This window comes from Malania oleifera, chromosome 5 (assembly GCF_029873635.1).
Source record: "Malania oleifera isolate guangnan ecotype guangnan chromosome 5, ASM2987363v1, whole genome shotgun sequence".
Classification (NCBI taxonomy): domain Eukaryota; kingdom Viridiplantae; phylum Streptophyta; class Magnoliopsida; order Santalales; family Ximeniaceae; genus Malania; species Malania oleifera.
This window is the reverse complement of record NC_080421.1, coordinates 110365643-110373005: the sequence shown is the minus strand read 5'-3', so window position 1 is coordinate 110373005 and position 7363 is coordinate 110365643.

Sequence of the window (7363 nt, the reverse complement as noted above, 5' to 3'; positions counted from 1 at the left end):
TTGTCATTATCAAAACAAGATTGGACTCATAGAGTCAACATGTTCATCTAAAAACTGATCCTCTTCTGTTTCCTAAATATGTAATCCTCACATGTGTCAATCTTCACTGACTGTAAATCACTCAACTTTCCCTTTGAGTGCGTCACCCTGAGTCCCTTCTCACTCAGGTGTTCGAGTCATTGATTTCAAATGTTGTTATCATCATTTCCTATAGCAACTGTAATAGACATACATGCATTAGGAGTTACATAAAGAGTACCACTTTTCTTACCTCGTGCAATCGTCAATGCACCCTTCGAAATCTTCCATTCATCGCCAATGAAAGTTGTGTTATATCCTTCATCTGTCAGTTGACCAACTGAGATCAAGTTCTTTCTCAGGTCTGGAATATATCTGACATCTCTCAGCTTCCATACTGACCCGCTCATCTTGATCTTCACTGTCCCCTTGCCGACTATGTTGCAAGGTTGATCATTGCCCAGGTATACTTTACCAAAATCACCTGGTGTATACTTTTCTAGGCAATTTTTACTACAAATGACATGGAATAAAGCTCCAAAGTTTAACACCCAAGACTTCATTTTACTCTCCAAAGAACAGATCAACATATCATCATTTTCTGAAGCAACATCTGCTTCTGTCTTTGCCTTTGTCTCATATTCTTTCTTCAGACCTTTGCACTGGTTCTTGTAATGACCAGTTTTTCCACAGTTCTAGCACTCGATATTTTTTGTGCACTGGGAACTTGTGTCTTGAGAATCTCTGGGATTTTTGGATTTAGACCGCCTGGGCCTAAATCTGCCGCGGTTGTTTGATCGTCCATGCTTGTTTCCTCTACCTCGACTTTCCATGTTCAAAGCTGAACTCGAAGTGGAACCATGGTTTAACTGCATTCTGATTTCTTCTAGTCAAAATCATGCTGACGACCTCATCGTATATTAGCTTTGATTTCCTTGCGGAGCTATTGATTGCAGTAACAATACCATTCCAACTTTCGGACAACTGACTGAGAATCAGTAGGACACGAATCTCATTATCAAATGTAATCCCAACTAAAACAAGTTGATTTGACAACTCGTTAAAACTATTCAACTGTCTACTAAAACTTTTACCTATAGACATAGACATAGTAAGTAACTTTTTCATAAGATGTACTTTATTAGCTGCTGACGGCTGCTTGTACATGTTAGAAAGCGTATCCATCTGAGACTTGGTGGTTGATATGTGCTTGATATTAAATGTCATAGAGTTTGACAACGTCATTTCGATAGCTCCGAGAGCTTTCCGGTCAAGCAACTCACACTCGTTCTCATTCATAGATACTGACTTACCCTTTAATGGTAAGTGCAAATTCTTCTCAAACAAGTAATCTTTAATCTGCATCTTTCAGAAACCGAAATTGTTGCCGTTAAACATCTTGATCTTTGAGCTCTTTTCATTTGACATCTTGATTTGTTGATCTAGAGATGAAATTAGCTCAAATGGATAGCACGGTTGGATTTGGAACGGTCGAAAACCTTAAAAATGGTTCAAGTCGTTTGAAAAATGGACTCAAAACGGCTTCAAAAAACTAAGTCAAACTTTCGGTCAAATTTGGTCAAACACAGTCAAACTTAACGGAATATACCTCTGACTGACGGAATATTCTTGACGGCGTCATTGACGTCATTTATAGACTCCTTCTGCTGACGTGGCAGGGTGTGGGTCCATAGTTGACGTAGCACTGTGGGGGCCACCTCTTGTCTGCTTCTGTGGCCTAGTGTTGACGTGGCGGGGTGACATGGCAGATGACGAGGCGTTGACTCAGCACTGACGAGGTGCTACAAAGATGCAAGGCCTGTTGACGTGGACGACTGGTCGGGTCGGGATCAACCGGATACGAATCTAGGTCTGGATTTGGAGCGGGTTACTGGGTCAGGTCGAAGCGGTCGGATGAGGAAGATGGGTGGAGCGCGTGCGGGCGTGTGGTCGACAGGTCACTGGCGCGTGAAGGCGCGTGAAGACATAGACGACTCTGGCGAGGCACGTGTTGGCTCGTGTGGTGTTGTATGGGCTCCTTTCGAGCTTCAATTTGCACCGTTGGCTTCGTCTCGAGGAGAGGTACTTAGTGGTGCTCTCAAAATGCAATTTCAAGACACTGGACAGGACTTTGTTTTGAGTGAATTTTCTTTGATTAGACATTTCTGTTCCAAACCTGGTTCTGATATCACTTGTTAGGACCAGAGGAGCCCATGAGTGGGTTTTGATACACATAGGGAACACCAACTTGAGTCAAAAGTTTAAGTCTATTGGGTCTTGGGTCTAACCATGTATATAAACACCTATTATCCACTTAAATTTTTCAATGTGGAACAAGCTCACAAGTGGAATTTTCAACAAATTCCATATTAATTGGATTCAAATAGACCGAACCAAATTTTGATTAAATCGGTTAACCAAATTTATTTGATTTAATATTTTAATATATATATATATAATATATAAAATACACAAAATTTTAATATATACATGATATATAATATTATTAATTTTTAATATATGTAACATATATTATTGGTTAGTGCACGGTTGAGAAACGATTCTATCATTTTTTATTTTTTTTTTTCATGGACTTGAAAATCCAACTTGAACAAGGCCTTCGGGGCAACACCAAATTGAAGAATAAAATTACTATTGATGCTTTTCTAATAACAATCCAACTATCTTTTTTGAGTTAACATGAAAATTATAAATCATAGTGTACAAAATAAATATAAAAATAAAATTTTCGATTCTATTCTAGAAAATCTATCAACCACGTCATGCCCATGTGGCCACAAAAAAATTTCTTCACACCTTTCATTCCGGGCCCACTGAGATAGTCAAATTACGTGGGGGCAGCGCCGATGACAGTATAATACGACGTCATCCAGCGTACGTCACCACAGTTGGAAGCAGTCATGGCGTGGCTGCATTCCGCAATTACCCATGGACTATTGAGATATTTTAGCAAAACAAGAGCAACGGGGAGGGGTATTTTCGTCCTGAGGAGATGTATTGGGGTCTATAAAATCACACATAGAACATGAATGCCCAAACGCTGTATTAAAATGTTTTCAACGTTTTTATTTTAATTTTTCATTTCTTTAATTACTTTCCTTCTTTTTCATCATTCCTTGCTCTTCTTCATTTCTAACTTTTTATGGAAAAGGAAAAAGATTCCTCCGACCATATGAAACATGACGAACAAGAAAAGGAAATGAAAGAGAAAATCAAGAAATTTTTTACATTGATGAAGAGCTATCGAATTGGGTTTTTTCATTTAAGTTAGAAGATTTTATAGAAGAAATCCAGTTTGGAACCCCTTCTAGAAAGATATTTTCTGATTCTTGTAAACAAATAGGAAAAAAGAAAAGAAAAGAAATGGAAGAAGAAGAAGATCCTAACTTAAAGCTTAGACTTGGTATCTAAATCTATGATCATATGTTTTTATATTTTTACATATATTTTTATTTTAAAAAAGGGGGAAAAAGTTTAGTATTAGCAATTAACATTTCCGAATCTTGAATTTCCATTTTAATTATTGTTTTTAGTGTTTAGTTGACTTCAGTAGACTTTATTGAAACTTTAATTGTTTTTTAAATCTTTTTTAGTGCATTAGATGACAAATAATTAAGAGTAAGAAGGCCTAGTTAAGTTTGGCCAGAACTGTTTAAATTTTCTCATATATTGAAATGTCTGAAATTCATACTCCCAAACACTATCTTAATGAAAAGGTTAATATAACCCAAAAGGAAAAAAATAAATAAATAAAGCAAAGGGCAACCTCATTCTTTGAACCAAATTTGCTTAACTATTGGTAGGTCGGGGAGGAGTGAGAACTGATTAACCTTAGACTATGTATATAAATTAAGGTGCTTCCTTTTGGTTTGTACTATCTCACATCAATGTTAAAATGAACTAAATTAGAAGATGTCTAGTGTAACAATCTTAGTCCAATTTTAATGAGATATTATATATCTATTTTGACGCATTACACATTACCATTTTATGTCTAATAAGGTTAAAGCCTAAACCTAAAGTTAGGGGGGGGGGGTGAGAATTTGACTTGTACAGTTAATTCGGTTAATTAATAAAATTAATAAAAAAAGTTCAATTAAAAAATATTATTAACCAAACTGAACGGTACTAAATTTCATATTAATTGAATCCAAATAGGCTGAATTAAATTTTGGTTAATTCAATTAATTGATTTTATCTGATTTAATGTTTTAATATATATAATATATATACTACACAAAATTTTAATATATATGATATATATATATCATTTTAATATATACATAATATATAATATTATTAATTTTTAATATATACTAATTGGTTAATTTGGTTAATTGAACATATTAAACTCTAAAATCGAACCAAAAATTGAAAACTAAAATTTAGTAAAAATGAAAGTCAAATCGAGCCAAAATTTTTTTTAACTAAACTGAATTGGCCCAAGTAAATTTACTCAGCTTATTCGGTTAAGATCGAATTATGCTCATCTTTACTTAAAATCATCCTTATTCATCCATTATCTCACTAGTACATAAGACTTGTTATGGAATCAAGACAGACCCTCCCATCATATTCCTAACGCTTCATCAAAGTGATCCACATCTATTTAATCGAACTTGTGAGTAAGATCCACCCCATTTAAAAAATCCTTGAGTGGCTCTAATACTTTATGAGAATATTATTAAAAACAAGTAATCTATTATCGATAAGTGTGCAATTAAGAAATGATCTAACCATCTTTTTTGATTATCTGTCATGTTTGACACCCATAAGTTAAAGATGTGTAACAATTTCAGCCCTTAAGTGAGAAATTGCCTATTTTGTTCATTGTATTTTACAATTTTGTCCCATAAAATATGCCTCATAAAGTTAATCTAAACCTAAAACCGTCCTTATTCATCCAAGAACTCGAGACAGAACCTCCCATCATATTTTCCACACCCCACCAAAGTGACCCACACCTATTTAATAGAATTTAAACCTATGAAAAATTCCTAAATGGCTCTAATATTATACAACAATATTATTCAAGACATGTAATGCATGTTATCGACAAGTGTGCGTTTGATTCTATCAATTTTTCTTATTGATTCGAAACTCCAACTTGAACAAGGATTCCGGACCTACTCAGGCGACATCAAATCGAAGAATGAAAATATTGTCGTCCATCCATTATTGCATTCCTAATAAACAATTTCACTATCTTTTTTGGATTAATATGAAAATTATAATTTTTAACGTACAAAATAAATATAAAAATAAATATTTCGCTTGTATTCTTGAAAATCTATCAACCACGTCATGCCCACGTGGCCACAAAAAAATTTCTTTGCACGTTTCATTCCGGTACCACAGAGATAGTCAAATTAGGTGGAGTGCCGATGACAGCACAATATGACGTCATCCAGCGTACGTCACCAAAGTTGGCAGCAGTCACGGGGACTATCGTGGACCGCGTGGCTGCATTCCACAATTACCCATGAACTATTGAGATATTTTAGCAAAACAACCGCAACGGGGAGGGGTATTTTCGTCTTGAGGGGATTTATTGGTGTCTATAAAATCACTCTCCCACTCCCTCACAGGACATGAATGCGCAAACGCTGTACTAAAATGTTTTCCACATCTTTATTTTAATTTTTCAGTTCTTTGATCAGTTTCCATCTTTTTCATCATTCCTTCCACTTCTTCATTTCTAACTTGGCATGGAAAAGGAAAAAGATTCCTCCAACCATGTGAAAGATGATGAGCAAGAAAAGGAAATAGAAGAAGAAGTCGAGAAATTTTTTACGGTGATTAGGAGCTATCGAGATGCATACAATCATCGAAAGAAAGAGTTGGAGAAGGAGAAGGATAAGAAATTAAATGAAGAGTCATCAAGTTGGGTTCTTTCATTTAAATTAGAAGATTTTACAGAAGAAAGTCCGTTTCGAATCCCTTCTAGGAAGACATTTTTCGATTCCTCCGAACAAAAAGGAAAAAGGAAAAGAAAAGAAATGGAAGAAGAAGAAGAAGAACCTAATTTAAAGCTTAAACTCGGTATCTAATTCCATGATCATATATTTTTATATTTTTGCATATATTTTTATTTTAAAAAAAGAAAAAAAGTTTAGTATTAGTAATTAGCATTTCTGAATCTTGAATTCCCATTTTAATTATTGGTTTTAGTGTTTATTTGACTTCGGTAGACTTTATTTTAACTTCAATTATTTTTTTAAATCTTTTTTAGTGCATTAGATGATAGATAATTACGAGTAAGAAGACTTAGTTAAGCTTGACCTCAATTGTTTAAATTCTCTCACATATTCAAACGTTTGAGTTTAGATCAAATGCAATACATATAAAATTATGCTGAATTTTATCCAAATCATCCAAATTCAAAATTGAAGCACCAAATCATATTTCAAACAATCTCATCACCTTTATTGTAAATCCTATTTATCAACTAAAAAACATCTGTCATTTTTTTTAAATTACTATAAAATTAAACCATTGTAATTATTTTTTATTAAATTACTTAGGGCAAATAGTAATACAAATTAATTGAACTCATGTAATAAATAATATACTTAATTTAAAATAGTAGTGCAACTTATTTAAAGGGTCTAGAGGGTTTTCATTTTTGCTTTGCTAGAAAGGAATCGAGCTTTGCTTCAAAGCTTTGATTGAACAAGTTAGGTGAGTTGGAATATCACCTTGAGATTGATTTCTCATTGCTTTATGGGAGAAAAAGACAATTTTCTATTGCAGGACCTACTTTTTAAAAGGAAAATGCAGCTTATAGTTTGGTTCTAATGAAATATTTTCAATTTTTTTGGAGGGTTATTAAAAAGGGTATTAAGTTTAGGACCTATTTAGTATTGTTGTTACTTTCTATATAACATCCTAGAAAATAATATGCATAAAAGTGTAAAAAAAAAATAATAAAAAAATATAAAATCAAAATTAAAATTAATTAATTAATTATTATTAATTAAATAATAATAATAATAATAATAATAAGTAATTGCAGGATCCTGAACGATCCTTCATATTCAAGTGGAATGAAAAAAATAAAAAAGAAGAAGAGAAGCAGAACCTGTTCTCTCACTCTCTCCTGCTCTTGTCTCTCTCATTGTCTCCTCTCTCTCTCTCTCTCTCTCTCTCTCTCTCTCTCTCTCTCTCTCTCTCTCTCTCTCTCTCTCTCAACTCATTTTCTCGGCAAATATTCGGCCGATTGGAAAATGAAAGATACTGCTTGGTTCCATTCTCCGTCATCGATATTCCTACCCGAGTGGATTTTTCGTAGAAGTGTTGTAGGCACCATTCATGTGGTAAGATA